The sequence below is a fragment of the Erythrolamprus reginae genome, chromosome 12 (assembly GCF_031021105.1).
Source record: "Erythrolamprus reginae isolate rEryReg1 chromosome 12, rEryReg1.hap1, whole genome shotgun sequence".
NCBI classification, from domain to species: Eukaryota; Metazoa; Chordata; class Lepidosauria; order Squamata; family Dipsadidae; genus Erythrolamprus; species Erythrolamprus reginae.
The window spans coordinates 17,910,756-17,931,052 of NC_091961.1; positions in this window are offsets into that span (position 1 = coordinate 17,910,756).

Below are 20,297 nucleotides of genomic sequence, written 5' to 3' on the forward strand. Positions count from 1 at the left end.
GAGAGGAGGGAGTGGTTTTGTTTTTTAAACTGCTCTCTGGTTGGATTCCAGCAGTGGGGAAAATGGAAGAGTGGAAAAAAGAGATTTGGATAAACAGACGTGAAAGATGAGCCATAAATAATAATAATAATAATTTATTAGATTTGTATGCCGCCCCTCTCCAAAGACTCGGAGCCTTTTATTAATATAGATTTGGATTTGCAGAACTTAAGTGCCTGTGAAAGATATGTATGGTGGATGCTCCCACACTTATTCAGGCATTTTACATGCAATTTCTGCACAATCCTCTTCCCTTGCGCTGGAGTCAGGGGAGGGGCCTTCCAGGGGAGATGGTTTTATGGTTGGCTCTGGGCCAGCTCCTGCTCTAAGGACTGTGGGGGTTGATGTGGGAGAATCCTCACATTATCAGAGGCTGGTTTTACTGCCAACAGCTGGAAGTGAAGTAGGATTGATGGAGGAGGTAATTACAGGTAGCCCATTAATTACCCCGTTAGTGAACCATCATCATTATCATCGTTAGATTCTGAAGAGGAGGCATTCATATATGTTCGCAGACACAAGTTGATGTCAAGGAAGGAACAACTGCACAAGTATTATAGGAAATAAGGGAGAACACCTGTACCTGGGGCAATAAGGGAGAACACCTGTACCTGGGGCAATTAGGCTAATGGGGCTGCTGATAAATTTCCAGCATTCTTGCCTCTCAGCGTGGGAGTTTATCCATTTGGTGAGAGAGAGAGAGAACTGTGGTTTACGTCAGGACTCTTTGAACTGTTTCAGGATTTTACCAGGACTCTTGGACTAATTCACAGTTAAGTTTGGCTTGAGGACTCTTGAAAGGGGGGTGGCTGCGACGTCTTTACAGCTGCCTTTTATCTACTTTGCTTTTGTTTTATGTTTTTCACAGCATTCAAGACTTTTGGTTTGTGGGAGAGCACTTTGGCTGATTAAAAGTGCGTTTGGATCGTATTTTCCTTTTGATAAACCAACTTTATTTATTTTACAAACGTGTGTGTTTGAATTTCTATTTTGGACTTAATTGGAGGCTTGTAAGGTGAAGCCCGGCATAACAAATACTGTAGGTACAAAATGTTTTATAGATGGCACATGTCATTGGAAAGAATAGTCAAAATGGTTAAAGACAAATCAATGAAATGTTGAAAATGCCAACAAAGAGAGTGCAAAAGTTGACTTGAAACTTAACATTAAGAAAACTAAGATAATGGAGGTATTCACAGAATTTATTTTTATTTTCCTGGGCTCCAAGATCATCGCAGATGGGGACTGCAGCCAAGAAATTAAATGATGCTTCCTCCTGGGGAAGCAAACTATGACAAATCTAGACAGCATACTGAAAAGCAGAGACAACATCCTGCCAATAAAAGTGCACATAGTCAGGGCTATGGTTTTCCTAGTTGCAATGTATGGCTGTGAAAGTTGGACCATAAGAAAGACTGAGTGATCACCAAAGAATGGAGGCCTTTGAACTCTGGTGCTGGAGAAGACTCTTGTGAGTCCCCTGGACTGCAAGGCTATCAAACCAGTCAGTCCTAGAGTAGATCAACCCTGACTGCTCTTTAGAAGGCCAGATCCTGCAGATGAAACTCAAATATTTTGGCCACCAAATGCTAAGGAAGGACTCACTGGAGAAGAGCCTAATGCTGGGTACGATTGAGGGCAAAAGAAGAAGGGGACGGCAGAGAACGAGGTGGCTGGATGGAGTCATTGAAGCAGTCGGCATGGGGTTAAATGTATTCCAGAGGATATAAAGAAAAGGAAGGCTTGAAGGAATGTTGTCCATGGGGTCGCAATGAGTCAAACATGACTTCACAACTAACAGCAACAATGTGTTGCACAAATTTAATCTGTGTCTATGAAAATACAACCCGCACATTTACTGAATTAATCAACACCTGGGTTCCTGCAGTACACATTACCTAACCTAGCAAACTGTGCAAATCCAGCCCCTGGTGTGTTGCTTGAACATACACATCGAGAGCCCAGAGGAATTAGGCAGAAAGGAAATCTTGCTCTGATCAGATTGGGGACCCCAGGCCTCTTTTCCTGACAAGACCCTGAAGCAAAATACAAAACTTAACATCTGTTCCTGTAAGGCTCAGAGCAAAGGTGTCATCCGTTCTATATATTTCTGATGTTCTCCATACAGCAATGACAACCGGGACCCACATTTTCTGAAATTAAAAGCAGGTTGTATTAGGCTTGCCTGCATACAGACAATTCAAGGAGGATCAGCAGTCAGGTTTCTTGTGCAAAGGTTTTTGTTTCTTCCATTACTTCAGGATTGACACCCCCAACCTCTGCTAAGCAGATTTCTTGTATCAAATAGTTCATCTTAATACTCTTGAAGTGGCTGAAAAACCCAGGTACTGTTGAGAGAGAGACAGAGAGAGAGAGAGAGAGAGAGAGAGAGAGAGAGAGAGAGAGAGAGAGAGAGAGAGAGAGAGCTAGCTGCTAGAGCTCTTTCTATGGGCTTTAGAAGGAAATACCACCACCTTGTGCTGGCTGACAGCTATAACTTCCCATTTTATCCAATGCCAACAGCAAAGAGGGGAAAAAACATACCTTGTCTTCATCAGAATGTCATCTTCGGGTACAACAGTAGAAACTATCTGAGATTTGGGGAAATAATGCACACACAAAAACCCTTATGAGAGATAAAAATTAGTTGTAAAGGATAGAAGAGCTATAAGTTGAGAGTTGACGATACTGGATTTGAACCGAAGAGATTTTAGGAGCCTTATTGTGCTTTGGTATTGTGTAAGCTTTGGAAAATAACTGATTTGGCTTGATAAGAAGCATTGATGGGAATGCTAATGCTCAGAACCTGGGGTATACTTGCCAATTTACTTGCCAAAGTTGCTTGGAAATTACAAAACAACATGAGGTTTTTATTATATTATTCCAGTTGCTCAAAGTGGCTGTGGAAATATCACCATAATCCTGTGCCGTTTGGTAGGATTTTAGTAGATTCATCTGCTCAATGAAAATCTGTCTTAGGATGTGAATGGTCTTAGGGACATTAAGTGGATAGTTTAGACGTTATAAAAAGCAGCGAACTGTCACACATGATATTATAAAATGACGCCTGGCATGAATTTGTAAGGAATTCATGGATTCAGTTCCTAGACATTGGATTCATGGAAGCTGCTTGGAAAGACAGTTTAATGGAGGACAGCAGGACCACGTGGTCTGAGGTCCTGAGGAAACAGGGATCACTTGTCTGGAAGATGTTGAAGAAGACAAAAGGAGATGAAATGCTCAGAGTGCCCTAGCTTTCACCATCTATTTCAGGGTCACGTTCCTCCTACCTCCATAAGCTGCGTGTGCATTGTGATATTTTGCATGTTTGTGTCCCCACACACAATTATGCTTTTGCGCATGCACAAAAAATGCCAAAAATCATGCACGCAGAAGCATCCCCTCGCACAATTTTGCTTCCACGCATGTGCAGAAGCAACCTCCCTCAAAAGAATTAGTTTTAAAAAATGGCACCACGCATGAACCAGGAAAGGCAGCACCAGAGCTGTTGCGCACAAATTGCACAATCGGCAGGCCACTACCAGATTATTGCATTATGGCACACTGATAGGAACCACCTCTGCTCTCTTGGGCCCCATTTTGAGAGTTTCCAGTTGCTGGGTCAGAAATGTATTCCATTAGCTGCCAGACTGCCAGGAGGCAAAGGACAACTCTGTAGACTGTCTTGAATTCAGGTTAGCTTGACCCTTGCTGGATGATGCGATATTCCCAGGTGTTATGTGGTGAGATGGGTAGAGGGCTAATCCTATCATGTCCTAAGGGTGAGGTGACCAGATTTTAACATTGGTAAAGTGGGACACCATTGATGGGGGGGGGGTCCTTGATTAAAAATTCTCTCTCTTTCTCTCTCTTTCCCTCCCTCCTTCTTTCTTTCATTCATTCATTCTTTCTTTCTTTCTTTCTTTCTTTCTCTTCCTTCCTCTCTCTTTCTTTCTCTCTCTCCTTTTTCTTTCGCTCTTCCTTCCTTCCTCTCTCTTTTTTCTTTCCCTTTCTCTCTCTCTTGCTTCCTCCCTCCCTCTCTCCCTCCTTCCCTCCCTCTCTCTCTTTCTCACTCCCGTTCCATTTCTCTCTTTCTTTCTCTCTCCCTCTTTCTTTCTCTCTTTCTCTCTCTCTCTTCCTTCCTCTTTTACTCTCTCTCTTCTCCCTCCCTTTCTCTCTATTTCTCTCTCTTTCTTTCTCTCTCTCTCCCACCATCCCTCCTTCCTTCCCTCCCTCTCACTCTCTTTCTCTCTCTCGCTCTCTTCCTCCCTCCCTTCCCTGTCATTTCAGCGAGGCTGGGCTTGAAATTGAGAGTCCGTTTTAAGGTCACGCTGCATGCCATGGCTGAGTCGGGGGGGGGGGAGGATGGAGGAAGGAGGAGGGGGAAAGCAGAAGGGGCTCAGCAGCTGAGCCACCTGAGGCTTTCGCACCAAAGGAGCTGGCCAGAAGGATTGACACAGAGGAAGAAGAGAACTTCTTGAGCTGCTAAGGCCTGTCAAACACCCAGTTGTCACTGCTCTGTGCCGCTTCGACTTTCTCCTACCGGCCACCAGCTCTGCCTGCCTCTGCAGGGATTGGCCTGGAGCTTTGAGTCTGGCTCAGCTGGACTTGTAGGCTCCACCCATGGCAAATCCACCCAGATAATATCTGGGAGGGTGTTTAGGCTGGTGGGGTAGGCTTGATGGGAGACTACCTGGCCTGGAGTCACTGATGAAGACCAATGACTGCGGCAGTGACCGTTGTGCCGGCTACCTCTGCACTGCAGTTGGAAACTGCCACACGGAGTTCTGTTAACATGAAGGCCTGTTAAAATCAGGACAAATGATTAAAAATGGGATTGTCCCACCAAAAGTGGGATGTCTGGTCACCTTACCTAAGGGTGAAGGTCTTAATCCCATCACCCTGGAGCTGAAGGGGGGCCGGGAGCTGCAGGAAGTTCATGTTCTTTAGAGCATATTTCTCCTTTCCTCATCCAGGGAAACATATTCTTCCTTTTCAATATTTCCTAGGACATTTCATTTTTTTCTAGGAGAGAGGTAGGTGCTAACTTTCTTCACTACTCTGCTCTAGTGCAATAGACAATGTGGGCAATTAGATCTAAGTTCCTTTTACTGGCACTATGGGGAGTAATAAGAAGCAATGAAGGGGGAGCAGATCAATGATTGGCAATGGGTCTTGGAAGCTACCCAGATTTCCCAGGAGTTGAAAGCAGGTCCCTCTCAGATCAGGCTGCTGTGCCCCTTTTGCTTACAAAGCTGAGTTAGTGATCAGGAATGCAGAGGCCATCCAAAACGTGTGTTCTGCATAAGGAGGCCTAATAAAGGATCAGATGGGGATTGTTGTGTTTTGCATGAAGGAGTGCAGGCAGAGCTTCCAAGAGCAACATAACTCCTTAGTCAACACATTATGTAAACAGGTTGTGAAACAGGAAGAATCCAGAAGTGAAAAATCAAAGAAATATGAAATAAACAATGTATTCAGGGAACTGAACTTGTATGCCAGAGCGGGGCGACATACAAGTCTAATAAATAATAAATAATAATAAGAAGTACATAAGAACATAAGAATAGCCATGCTAAATCAGGCCAAAGCCCATCAAGTCCAGCATTTTGTGTCACAGAGTGGCCCAACAATTGTACACGGGGATCTTTAGTAGAAAGAGAAGGCAAGACCCTCCCTTTCCCCTGACCCCCAACAAATGGTACAAAGGGAATCCTGCCTGCCTCAACCAACATAGAGGCAGCACATGGACATCTGTTTCAATAACCACCGATACAATTGGCATCCATGAATCTGTCTAATCCTGCCTTGAAGCTATCCAGGCTGACAGCTGTCATGACCTTTTCTGGAAGTGAATTCCATAAACCAACGACTAGTGTTCAGCAAACTGAACTTGCATAGTTTGGGTCTGTGCCGAACTTTGCAGGGTTCGGCATACCGAACCCAAACCCGGACTTTGCTCAAACACCGTGGTGGGTGGGTGGGGGAGGCGGGGAGGGCTCTGAGGCTCAAGCCACCGACTCGCCTTGTGGGTGGCAGGAGGGGTGACTCCAGACCCGGAGCCTGACCTCCCCACCCAGCGCTTCGCCTCACACTGGGCCAGAGGGGTGGGGAGGCAGGTTCTGCCGGCCAGCTATTCAGGATCCTGTACGGCAGCATCAAGCGGGTGGGAGGGGGAGGGGGGAAGAGCTCTGACTCAGAGCCCTCCCCACCTCCCCCTCCCACCCACCACCCACTTGAAGCTGCCGGCCAGGATCCTGAAGCTCTGGGGGGGAGGCGTCAGGCTCCATCAAGTGGGCGATGGCCAGGAGCCACCAAAGTGAGAGAGAACTAGGGGCAGGGATTTTCGGTGGCTCCCGGCCATCGCTCACTTGATGGAGCCTGACACAACCCCCCTCCCGCACTTCGCCTCCCACCGGGCCAGAGGTGTTGGGTTGGGGTTCAGGTTGGGGTTGGGGTTCGGCGAACCTACCCGAACTCCGACGGAAAATTCATCTGAACCGGTCGAACCTGAAATTCAATAGGTTTGCCCAACACTACTAACGACCCAACTATAGAGAGGATTCTGGAGCAATCCTAATCTTCTCCAGTGAAGAACTCATTTTAAGAATCTTTTGCCCTTGGATTCATATTTGCATTAGATTACCCTCAATTTTCTGCTTAGTGCTGGACCTTCTGATATTCTCAGAAGAAGCTGGTTTTTCATCAATTTGTAAATCTGGAATGTAAATTTGTAAATCTAACCTTAGCCCTAACCCTCAAATTTTAATATCACCCATGTCATGACAATCCCACCTGCTTTGGGTCACTGCTCCTTCTATTGCAACCCTCCAGCAGCATAAAATTGCCTTCTTCTTGGACGGTCTAAAGCAGGGGTGGGCTGCTAGCCGGAACGCTAAATTGGGCTCGCCGCTGCGGCTCGTGAGTGCTAGTGGAGCCAGCACAATTTTGTTTCTGTACCTGTGTAGGTAGCAAAATTGCGCACAGAGTCGTAGGTGTGCCCATGTTTCAGCATGCGCAGAACCAAAAAATAACTCAGCAAAACACGGGTGCACCTGCAGCTCCGTGCACGATTTTGCTACCTACACAGGTGCAGAAGCAAAATCGCGTTGGCTCCGCTAGCACCCATGAGCCGCAATTTAGCGTTCTGGCTAGCAGCCCACCCTGGTCTTAAGTAATTTTTTCTTACTCATTTTTTCCCCAAGAATTGTTACCCACTTTGGAAGATTTGCCTTAACTCAGCCTTCCAGATGTGTTGGATGCAACATCTATCACATCTAATTAGTGATGCTGAAGAGAATGAGAGCTATAATAGTATCCATCTGAAAGTCAACAGGTCAGGGAAGGTAGCTTCGACACAGCCAGAATTCAGGGAAATAAACAAATGTCTTTCTCAGCTTTATTCTAAAATGATACTAAGCCTGAATGGATTCACAGGGCGCTGGAAACTGCTGACTTCATCAGTTCATTCATTCATTCCATGAATTATTATAGCAAACTGGACAATAGACCATTCTGCTGAGTTGTAAAGTTTGAAACGCAAGAGTTTATTTTGAAAGACTAATAGCTTTTCCCTTTGGAGAATCATTTATATTATTTCATTTGCCTCTCATAAAAACTAATTTGTCTTCTTCCAAATGTGCTTTTTCAAAAGGCAACTGGATTTTATTTTTTCCTTGAAGATGTTGCACTTCTCATCCAAGAAGCTTCTTCACCTCTAACTTCTGTTTTCTCATAACAGCCAAATCCATCTGTGCTGCATTTTCAGGCCTTTCTGCTGTCTCTCATAAATCGGTCTTTTTATATATACAATTTATAGGCCACACTAGGAGTCTCCAACCTTGGCAACTTTAAGACTTGTGGACTTCAAATCCCAGGATTCCTCAGCTAGCAAAAGCAAAAGTTTGGATCCCCTGGGCCACACAACTCCCAATAACCCTGGGCAGCTTATACTGAAAGAAGAAGGGGGGAAAAAGAGCACAAAACTCAAAGAAGAATCCTGAGCAGTCCTAGAAGTGACATAAAGCCAAAGAAGGTCCATCCAACTGGAACTCAACTTTTGTCCTGCTCTAGCGCCTGGGAAAATAAAGTCTTTAATGGCTTCCTGATCGTCATCAGGCTGGGAAGCCTCCCAGATCTCTCACAGAACACAAAATGTTATTCTAGACTTATTTATTTTATTTTATTTATTCATTTGTCCAATACACAAAAACATAGGAAGAAAAATAGACATGTAATAATATAAATGAGGGTGAAAGTGAACTTAGAGGAGAGGATATAGGAAAGGAAGAGAATATATAAGATAGGAGAAAGAGAGGAAAGACAATTGGACAGGGGACGAGAGGCACACCAGTGCACTTATGTATGCCCCTTACTGGTCTCTTAGGAACCTGGAGAGGTCAATCGTGGAGAGTCTAAGGGAGAAATGTTGGGGGTTAGGGGTTGACACAATTGAGTCCGGCAATGAGTTCCATGCTTCGATAACTCGATTGTTGAAATCATATTTTTTACAGTCAAGTTTGGAGCGGTTCGTACTAAGTTTGAATCTGTTGCGTGCTCTTGTGTTGTTGAGATTGAAGCTGAAGTAGTCATTGACCGGTAGGACGTTGCAGCATATGATCTTGTGGGCAATACTCAAATCGTGTTTTAGGCGCCGTAGTTCTAGGCTTTCTAGGCCCAGGATTGTTAGTCTATTTTCGTAGGATATTCTGTTTCGAGTGGAGGAGTGAAGGGCTCTTCTGGTGAAATATCTTTGGACATTTTCAAGGGTGTTGATGTCTGAGATGTGGTATGGGTTCCAGACAGATGAGCAGTAGTCTAGGATGGGTCTGGCAAAAGTTTTATAGGCTCTTGTGAGTAGTGTGAGATTGCCTGAGCAGAAGCTGCGTAGGATCAGGTTAACAACTCTAGAAGCTTTTTTGGCGATATTGTTGTAGTGGGCTTTAGCACTTAGGTCATTCGATATTAGTATTCCAAGGTCTTTTACTGAGTGTGGGTTGGCAGTGAGAGATTGTTTATTCAGTTCGTATGTGCGGTTTGGATTCTTTTTGCCGATGTGGAGGGTAGAGCATTTGTTGGTTGATATTTGAAGATGAACATTCACATCTACCAGTAAATGTCTATGCAGCTCGCTCGTTCTCCATGGAAAACACTTAACCCTTCTGTTTCAGCTCCTAATCAGCACCATCAGCCGCTCATTGGAGGATAATTGGCCAGCGAAGCTGCTTGGAAACAAGGATATGCTCCCAATTAGTTCTCTCAGTAGTTCTGAGTAGTCCAACACCGGAGGTCTGTGTGTACATTTCATTAAGATGCTGCTCTCTGTAAAGTGATCAACATTTTTTCTACCTTTTGTAGGAAAAAACAAATGATAAGATAACTTTTATACAAGTTAGGGGGGAGAGCATGATGAGAATTCTGCATTCTGGAATTCTTTTCCATCCCTTTATCACAGCTACCAGAGAAAGTGGCCTGTTCATTCTCCCGATGTGCCTCTTTGTGTTGATGTATAAGTGCACACACTGGGAAGCATTAAGTGGGATGCACATATCCTGCTCTGGGTCATGTGCTTGGGAAGGAGGAAGCAGCTACCTTTCCAGCCATTGCCCAGCTGTATCTCCCATAGGATGCATTGGTGGGTGTGTGGGTAGGTGGGTGGGTGTATTTCACAGCTCTCAGCCAAATCCATCCTATTTTCAAAATTGGTCTTATCTTTGCCAGCATTTCTCTGTGTAGCAAAGCTGTTCTCTTTTCCAAGACTGTTGCAAGAAATGTTCATCTGGGTTCAGTTCCAAGTGGGGAGAAAGACACTGGAAAATGCTGGCTGATTGGAAAAATGGGTTTTGATGGTGGACAGGACCACATGGTTTGAGGTCATGGGCCAAAAAGGGAAGAGATGCCGTCTTCTGCCGCACGAATCCCAGTCGATAAGGTCCCACAGAGTTGGCCTTCTCCGGGTCCTGTTGATTAAACAATGTCGTCTGGAGAGACCTAGGGGAAGAGCCTTCTCTGTGGCAACCCTGGCCCTCTGGACTCAACTCCCCCCAAAGATTAGAACCGACCCCACCTTCCTTGCCTTTACTGAAGACCCACCTATGTTGCCAGGCATGGGGTAATTGAGATATCCACAGGCTAATATATACTTTATGTATTGTTGTATCCTGTAATGGCTACCTTGTAACTCTGTAAATAGTTTGTTCCTCTTTCAGCGCTGTCTGAGCCCAAGCAGGAAGTCGCTCCTGATTGGCTCAGACGCGGCCGGCTCTGGCTTTGGCGGGAACCGCAAATATATAAAAGGAGCGGTTTCTCCAGCCAGAGTCAGTCGGTACTCGCTGAATTGTCACTTTACCTTGCTGAGCTGTCACTTATTCTCTGAGCTGAATAAAAGTACCGATTGCTCCAAACCCTGTCTCTGGGTCTACTTCACTGGCGACGAACGGACGGAAGAAACTTCGCGTGCAACATGGACAAAATCCAGATCGGCCAGGCTCCGGAACTCTTCGATCCCGAGAAATCGACATGGGACGAGTACATGGCCACCTTCGAGATCTTCCTCGAGGCGGCGGGAATGCAGGACGCCGAAGCCGATCGCAGACAGGCTATTTTCCTTAACCACTGCGGCGCAGAAATCCGCAGACTACCCCAAACTCTCACCGAACCAGAACAAGCAAGAGCCACAGCGTGGGACGTCCTACAACAAAAACTGGCGAGCCACTTCAAGCCGACCAAACCAGCCATGGTTTTTCGGCATCAATTCCACATGATGGTTCAGAGGGAAACCGAGTCGATCAGCCAGTTTACAACGCGGCTGCGAACGGTACTTGCTCAATGCAAGTTTAAAGACCCGGAAGCTCGCCTCACCGACGCCCTGGTTTTCGGCATGAAAAGCAACACGGTGAGAAATAAACTCCTCATCGAAGAAGAGCCGACTCTACAAACCGTAATTAAACTGGCGCAAACCGCAGAAGCAGCCGACGCGGCGGCGAGAGAATTGAAAGAGCACGGAAGGCGAGAACTCATTGCAAAAATCGACTCCGCGTCTCCCAGCGCCGTGGAAACAGACAACCCCAGCCAACAAAGTTCCAGCGGAGACAACTGCCTCCTGGTGCAAGACCAGCCGAGACACCTGAGAGCTACTCACCCAGCCCCCTGCGCGGGCTGCCGGGGAAATCACCAGCGCCATCGATGCCCCTTCCGAGACGCTACATGCCGCCGTTGCAACCGGAGAGGCCACATCGCCATCGCATGCAGAGCAACAGCGCCAGAGGACACATTTGCCACACCGCAATACCAGCGACCTCAAAACCAGACCCCCCAAGCGCGAGAAAGGAGACCATTCCGCAACGCGGGTCAAAGGAACTACTCAACCGCTAACCGCGACTACTATAGAGGTAACTCTCAATTTTCCGTGAATAACACGGCAACCAAAAAGGGGGCTAAAATTGTTATATCACTGTTACTCAATAACCAACCTTGCTCAATGGAGCTGGATACGGGCTCTAGATATACCATCATGCCCTGGGAAAAATTTAAACTGTATATGCCTAATGTATCTAAGGCTGACCTAAATCAAACCTCTTTGGTGATTAGAGACTTTCAGGGGGGAGTAATCTCGGTCTTGGGAACAGCAAATGTACCTATCGCATTCAAGAATGTTAAATGTACCCTTCCCATGCTTATTGTAACAGGGGCCAAGCACTCTCTTCTGGGTTTAGCATGGATGGAACCACTGGGAATCGAGATTTCGGGTGTGTGTAATGTAAACTGTTATGATATGCCTAACTTTGTGAAAGAGTTCCCTGAAGTGTTCAGCCCCACACTGGGATTGTATAAGGGGCCCCCTATATCTTTCTCTATTGACCCCAAGGTCCCACCGATCAGACTAAAACCTCGCAGGGTCCCCCTGCCGCTCCTCCCCAAACTAGACATACAGCTGGACAAACTCATTAGCCAAGGTATTTTGGTCCCTGTGGAGCAGGGGCCATGGGAAACTCCCATAGTTACCCCTCTGAAGCCAGATGGCTCGTTAAGAGTTTGCGCTGATTACAAATCGACCCTAAACAAGGCACTCCAACACCACCCCTACCCCATCCCGGTTGTGCAACAACTGCTACACTCCCTGGGGGAGGGGAAAAGGTTCGCAAAGATCGACCTGGCGCAGGCTTACCAGCAACTTCCGGTCGATGAACAAACAGCAAACGCTCAAACAATTGTAACGCACAGGGGGGCTTTCAAATGCACGAGGTTACAGTTTGGGGTAAGCATAGCCCCAGGAATATTCCAGAGCATTATGGAACGCCTATTGTCAGGGGTAAATGGGGCCATTCCATACTTTGATGACATCTTAATTGCAGGGGAAAACCAGGAACAAGTAAACAAAAGAATAAGGGAAGTACTTAAGAGGTTACAGGACAAAGGTTTAAGAATCAAGCCTGATAAATGTGTCTGGGGAACCAACAGTATAGAATTCCTAGGATATAAAATAGATAAGGAAGGTATCCACCCCACAACAGAGAAGCTGAGAGCAATTAGAGAAGCCCCAGAGCCACGAGATAAGAATGAGTTGCAGGCATTTTTGGGCCTCCTTAATTTTTATTCCGTTTTTTTAAAGCAGAAGGCAACAGTAGCAGAGCCTCTCCATCGTTTACTCCAGAAGGAAGCCCGCTGGACATGGGGGAAAACTGAACGTGAAGCTTTTCTCAAATTAAAAATTTATTAACCTCTAAAAGTGTAGTAGTCCAATATAGTGCTTCACTACCCATTAGGCTCACGTGCGACGCTTCGCCGTACGGCATAGGAGGAGTCCTAGCTCACGTTCTACCTAATAAGACAGAGGCCCCAATAGCATTTTTTTCTAGAACCATGACCAGCACAGAAAGGAATTATAGCCAGTTAGACAAGGAGGCTCTAGCATTAGTGGCAGGGGTAAAGAAGTTTCACAATTACATTTTTGGAAGAAGCTTTGAGCTAGTCACTGACCACAAACCCTTACTAGGCCTGCTAGCCCCCAACAAGCCCACTCCACCTTTCATGTCTCCAAGACTAATCAGATGGGCTCTTTTCCTCTCAGGGTATCAGTATGAGCTCACCCACAAGGGGGGGAAGGAAATCAATCATGCAGACGGCCTAAGCAGATGCCCCATAGCAGACTTAGTGGAAGACCCTGTTCCTTCCACAGATGTGTTAATGATAGAACTCGAGGAAAACCCACTAACCACAGCAAAAGAGGTAGCTGCACACACGCAGCAAGATCAAATCCTTAAACAAGTGGTGAACTGTGTTCTAAAGGGATGGCAAAATGATGTTGTGAAACCTGAATTGTGTGATTTTAAAAACAAAAGACTTGAATTATCGTATGTAAAAGGTTGTTTACTGTGGGGGGATAGAGTGATCATTCCCAAAAGCCTAAGGGGAAAGGTACTCAAAATGTTACATGTGGGTCATCCTGGGATTGTCAGGATGAAGAGCCTGGCAAGGGGGCATTTATGGTGGCCAGGGCTGGATGCTGATATTGAAAATTGGGTTTCAAAGTGTGATCCGTGCCAAGAGTCACGACCCAGTCCCCCCAAAACAACTCCGGCTGAGTGGGAACAGCCTGCTGGTCCTTGGTCTAGAATCCACATTGATTTTGCTGGCCCAGTGGGGTCTCAGTATTTTTTAATAGTGGTTGATGCTTTCTCCAAATGGTTGGAAATAATAGCAATGAACAACATAACCACAAGTGCCACTATCAAGGTATTGAGCAGACTGTTTGCATCCCATGGTTGCCCAGATCTCTTAGTGTCTGACAATGGGCCACAGCTAACAGCCAGGCAATTCGAATTGTTCCTAGATGGCCTAGGGGTCAGGCATGCCCTCATCTCGCCTTATTCGCCCTGGGCTAACGGATTGGCAGAACGTTACGTACGGGTGGCAAAGGAGGCATTGCGCAGATCAGGCCCTGGGGATGTGCAACAGAACTTGGACCAATTCTTACTCACCCAACACATTACCCCTAACTCGCACACACATGTAAGCCCTGCAGAGTTATTGATGGGAAGGAAGTTGAGGTCACCACTAGACAGGTTAAACCCAAGGTTCTGTGTTAATAATAACCAAATGTGTACAAAACCTGAAAGAGAAATGTATTTGGGACAAAATGTATATGTAAAAAGTTTTGATGGAAATGTAAACTGGATGAAGGGAATTATTGTTAAGCAAAATGCACCTAAGACCTATGTTGTTAAACTAGAGGATGGTCGTTTGTGGAAACGACACATAGACCACATTCGGAAGCGAACAGAAAATCAATTGCCACAAACCGCTGACATGGACTCTCCCCCTTCAACAGACTTTAGTACATTGCCCGAAATAAGAGACACGCAAAGAGACTTATCGGGCCAGGGGGAACCATCCAGCGACGCCGAACCATCCTCGTCCTCCGAAGCCTTCGTTGGGCCCGCCAGGCCAAGTCCTCAACACCGGGAGAACAGCGGCGAGCCATCCTCCACAGTCGGTGGCGAAGGAGAAATTGAACTGCGCAGGTCAGCGCGAGCTCCTCAGAGGCCCCACCGATTGGACGACTTTGTCACATGGCTTTCTTGATGGATGTGTCCAACTATGAGGGGAGGGGTGTTGTATCCTGTAATGGCTACCTTGTAACTCTGTAAATAGTTTGTTCCTCTTTCAGCGCTGTCTGAGCCCAAGCAGGAAGTCGCTCCTGATTGGCTCAGACGCGGCCGGCTCTGGCTTTGGCGGGAACCGCAAATATATAAAAGGAGCGGTTTCTCCAGCCAGAGTCAGTCGGTACTCGCTGAATTGTCACTTTACCTTGCTGAGCTGTCACTTATTCTCTGAGCTGAATAAAAGTACCGATTGCTCCAAACCCTGTCTCTGGGTCTACTTCATGTATGGTATGACTGAGTTGTACGGTTTTAATGATGTGGGTTTTTAGATGTTTTTAAGTATTGGATTTGTCATGTTGTTTGTCACTGTTGTGAGCCACTCCGAGTCGAAGGGCGGCATATAAATCTAATTAATAATGATAAGGATAAGGATGATGATGATGATGATGATGATGATGATGATGATAATAATAATAATAATAATAATAATAATAATAATAATAATAATAATGCCTTCTCTGGCCTTTTGAATTTGTATTCTGATTGTTTGTCAGATTGCCATGGGGCCATGCAGGGGAAACTTTGTAGGTTGTGCTTTGAGTCCCAAGATTGGTAGAATCTTGCTGTGTGATGTAACCTTCCCAGGTGCCCAGTGGTGAGTTAAGTAGAGGGCTAATCCTATCATGTCCTGGCTGAAGGCCATGTCTTACTCCCATCACCTGGAGTTGAAGCTGCTTTGCCTTTAAAAACATGTTTCTCCTTTTCTCATCCAGTGAAATACAATATTCTTAGTGATGGGCTGTTGCTGGAATGGCTAATTGCCTGCAGCTCTGCAGCTCTGGAACAGGAGTGCTTTCTACAGGAAGGAACATAGCACATCTCTAGCGATTTACTTAAGTTTCAGATGAAGATGGGGGCCAATCGGTCAGCACTTTTAAGCAAGAAGGAGTTATCTTGTCAGGGCCTGGAACTTTTCCTGGCTTTTGTTATTAGTCTTAGTTCAAAGGATTTAAAAAAGCAAACAAACATACAGGAATTAAGAACTGGGAGAAAAGAAGCCATGCAAATACAAAAATAATGCACAGATTGGAGGGCATTGGAAGCAGCATCCCAGACCACAAATGAGATGAGATGAGTTTCTGAAGCACTTTGCAAAGTATTAGAAGATTGGGGGGGGGGGGGGGGGCAGAGCTTTTTACTTTACTCCTTCTCTTGCTCCCACCTGTGTCCTTCCTTAGTTTTCAGGTGATCTTTGCTAGCTGTACCTCTATGTGCTGCTCACAAAGAACAAATGATGGGTGGAGGAACAGAAAAATATTTCATCTGACTCAATATATCTATGACAACTTGTTCTCTTCTTTCTTGATTTGCAACCACAAAAATGTATTATCAATCTTTTGATGTTACATGCCTATGAGTAGAACATATAGTTTGAAGGTTGGCCTCTTCAACTCTCAATAGCCTAGTCAAAAATGTCCATTCTGGACATTCTTGACTAGGGAAATTCTGAATCTGTATTCATCAAGTTCAGGAAAGCAACTGATCTTTTACCTTAGATAGTTAAACTCTCTTTCACTCTGATGAGAATCGATAGCATTGGATCAGGTTACTATCCTTTGTACAAGTATCAGATTGTTGTGTTATATGAGGAGGAAAATAAGTTGATCTAGACATTATCTGTATTCAGCAATAGTTGACAGTCTGGACTCACACATTGCACTAAGTCAAACTATATAGTTTGTCTGTTGGTGGTTTAGTATGTTGTGCAAATCCAGCTACTGTGGTTTGTAATGCTTTATGAGCTCAGCTAAGAAGCCACAAACAAATCTAATGAACTCTGTGGCATTTCCAAGAGCTACCATCTCTAAATTTCTGGATGGGTGGTGAAGAAGCATTCTAAAATGTAGCCAGGAACTGTTGCAGAATGGCCTATAAAATTGAATTGAATCTGATTCCTAGTGCAGTGCTTCTCAACTTCGACAACTTCAAGATGTGTGAACTTCAGTTCCCAGAATTCCCCTGGCTTCTGATTGGGGGATTCTGGGAATTGAAGCCCACACATTTGAAAATTGTCAAGGTTGAAATGCAGTCTAGTTTTCTCAGCAACTATAGAAAAGTGCTTTGACATCGGAATTTTTTTAACAAAGGATTTTCATTCAGTGCTCAAAATATGAAGGAGAGGAAGGGATCACAATGAAATCCCAAGTCCTACTTCCTTACTCTCTGAAGTTTGGCCCAAATACACTTCCTTGTATTGCTGCCTTAAAGCCATACCCCAGAGTGGAGCTACTTTCCTACTGTTTTCTATAAGTGGAAAATATACAATGACCATCACAAAGAGGAAGAAAATGGGATGATTTGCAGCTCTCACTCAACTCAGATCAACCCAACCCAGCCCACCTCCCAGACTAGAGCAGTGGTTGGGAAAAAAACAGATGTGTATATTGCCTTGAGGAAAAGTGAGGTAGAAATTTAAAACATTAATCCGTTAGATGCTAAGGATATGTGTTACAGATGGAAAAGAAGAAACAAATTGTTATATGTTAAATAGAAATGCAATTATCACTGCAGGGAAGACAGTGAAGATTGTGAATTGTATTTTTGCTAGACATTTTGAGGTTATCATAGACCTGATATGAATTGCCTAGCTGTAACATTGGCACACTGATATTGCAATGCACATGTCATGCACTTATTAAATGTGGCCTTGATGTACCTGCTATCCCGTTACCCTTTTTTGTTTTTCAAGATCATTTAGGACTGAACAACTTTTCAAACAGAAGCTGCTTTAACTAAAGGACTAGGGTTTGCGATACCCTGTCATCAAGATCTACAATTCAAGAGCTTTTTGATCATAGAGCAAGTTAGTTTCTATACAACATACATTTGCTTCATATATTGTGGCAAGTGGTTATGAGAGAGACAGGGGGAGCTGAAATTCTAGAATTTGGGGATCTGTAATGCAAAACTCCTCTCAAAATTAAACAGTGCATAGCAGCACTATATATACATTTTATTGCTGACACATGTAAGAAATGGGAAATGGCTGAAAATTAAAAATAGATTGTCATAATTGCATTTTATTGCTGGCAGCCAGATACCAGCCCCAAAAGTAATTTTAAAAGTGCAGTGCTTTTAAAAGAGTTTGGATCATAGCGAGAATGCTTTAAATCTTCATCAAGTTTTAGAATGATTTTATTTGCAAAGAGATGGTGTTTACTTATCCAGTTGGCAATTGCATTTAAGAATAAGACTGAGTTTCATAGATTTTTCATAACTCCAAAATCAGTGGTATTCAAACACTGGTTTATTGGTACCCAGTGAACAACCAACTCACAACCACACACACGGCAGCCTTCCCCAATTCATGTTCTCCCGATGCCACATCTGGAAGGCACCACATCTGGGAAGGCTTCCATATTGTGATCAATGCACTTGCACTGCAAATGATTCTTCGATCAAATATTTACTGCAAGACTACTTAAAATAAGATATATGTATTGGGGAAGTCAAAGGGAAAATATATATTATTTTTCCGTTGCATGATTAAAAAGATGAGTTTAACCTTTTATCTGGAAGAAAGTGTAATTTTGTGACTTCCACTCCAAAAATAGCTCCTTAAATTATTACTTCCTGCAGTTGTTTTTACTCCATAATAAAATCAGACAGGAGTCGTATTCTTATTTAATGCTTGACTGATACAACAACTCATTTGAAGCTCACGTTTTGCTCTTGGATATGTCTTCTGCTCTCTTTGTGGTTCAGATGATTCTAGAAAGCCACTAGCTTGTCTTCCATCAGTTGTATGATATGTAATAGGAGGCAGGGAGCAATTGTATGCTCTGCTCCTGGATGTTGAATGTTGTCGGCAATAGTGACAATAACAGAGAAGTAACTTTCTTCATCCAGCTCAAAGGGAGGATAAACTAACCAGCGAGAGGGAAGATCAAAGGCAAATTCAGTTCAACTATGGAAATAACCACAAGAAAAAAATAACAGACCATTCTTTAGAGAAGTGCTCCAAGTTAATTTCCAAAACCCCATACTGCTTCTCCTAGCCTCTAACATGATGGAACATTTTTTCATCTGATTCAATCAGGCTGATTATTTTTTCTTTAATAATGAACACATTGTTAGATTTGCTGGCAAGTCGTTCCTTTTTTTAAAGCAGAAGGCTAGTTTATGGGAGAATATCCTATAAAACAACTTATTCAATTGGGCACCTTCCATACATGCAGGACCAAATCTCCCCATAGACTAGAGCAGTGTTCCCCAAGCTTGGCAACTTGAAGATATCTGGACTTCAACTCCCAGAATTCCCCAGCCAGCATTCGCTGGCTGGGGAATTCTGGGAGTTGACGTCCAAATATCTTCAAGTTGCCAAGCTTGGGAAACACTGGACTAGAGGACACCAATGGGCAATAGAGAAATTCAATGTGTTTGAAGGGCATTTGATTAGAGAAGGCTGCTCCAAGGCCTCTTTTGCTGGCTATTAAAACAACTGCCCATTTTGCAAGAAGGTTGGGACTGGATCGACATACAGATAGTCCTTGATTTATGACCACAACTGAAACTAGAATTTCCACTGCTAAGTAAGATGGCGAAGTAAATCATGTCTGCTTTTATATTATTTTGCCAGAGTTGTTAATAGTTGTTTCCTCATCATCATCATCATCCTCTTTTTGCCACTGCTTCCTTTCTAGAATTCTGGGAGAGGGATTGCCTCAAAGTCACCTAGCTAGTTTCATGCCTAAGCGGAATTATAACTCTAGCTTATACCTTAACCACCACACCAAAGGGACTCTAAACCATGTTTATCTATCCCAATGGTTGGCTATCCCAACCATTTTCTATCTGAGTGTGTTATCTGCCTATAGTCATTCTGTGGCGCCATTACATAGTTATTTGTTTTGATTTAGCAGGTTCTTTACTAAGCACCCTCCTGTTTAGTAAACCATGGTTTCTGAATCACCGTTTAAGGTCCTAAAGCAGGTTTTAACCAGGTTTGATGTCCCAATACTGCAGTTCAGAAAAAAGAAGAGCATACGAATCCCAGCGACCAGTTAGGTCCCACAGAGTTGGCCTTCTCCGGGTCCCATCAACTAAACAATGTCGTCTGGCGGGACCCAGGGGAAGAGCCTTCTCTGTGGCGGCCCCGACCCTCTGGAACCAGCTCCCCCCAGAGATTAGGACTGCCCCCACCCTCCTTGCCTTTCGTAAACTTCTTAAAACCCACCTCTGCCGTCAGGCACAGGGGAACTGAGATAGCTTCCCCAGGCCTATATTGTTTATGTATGGTATGTTGTGTGCATGTTTTTTAAATTATGGGTTTTTAGTTTTTAAATATTAGATTTGTATTGTACATTGTTTTCTATTACTGCTGTGAGCCGCCCCGAGTCTACGGAGAGGGGCGGCATACAAATTTAATTATTAATAATAATAATAATAATAATAATAATAATAATAATAATAATTTAAAAAATGGGATGGTGAGGGACATGAGAGAGAAATGCTGCTTTTTCTAAATGTCTTCCAAGGCTGGAGACGTTTGGCTTTTATATTGGCAGGCAAAAAATAATAATTCCTGGTTTTCTAGCCAAGCTGCTGGAATGTGAATAAGAAGATATCAGCGCAATAGCAACTGATCTTAGTCCC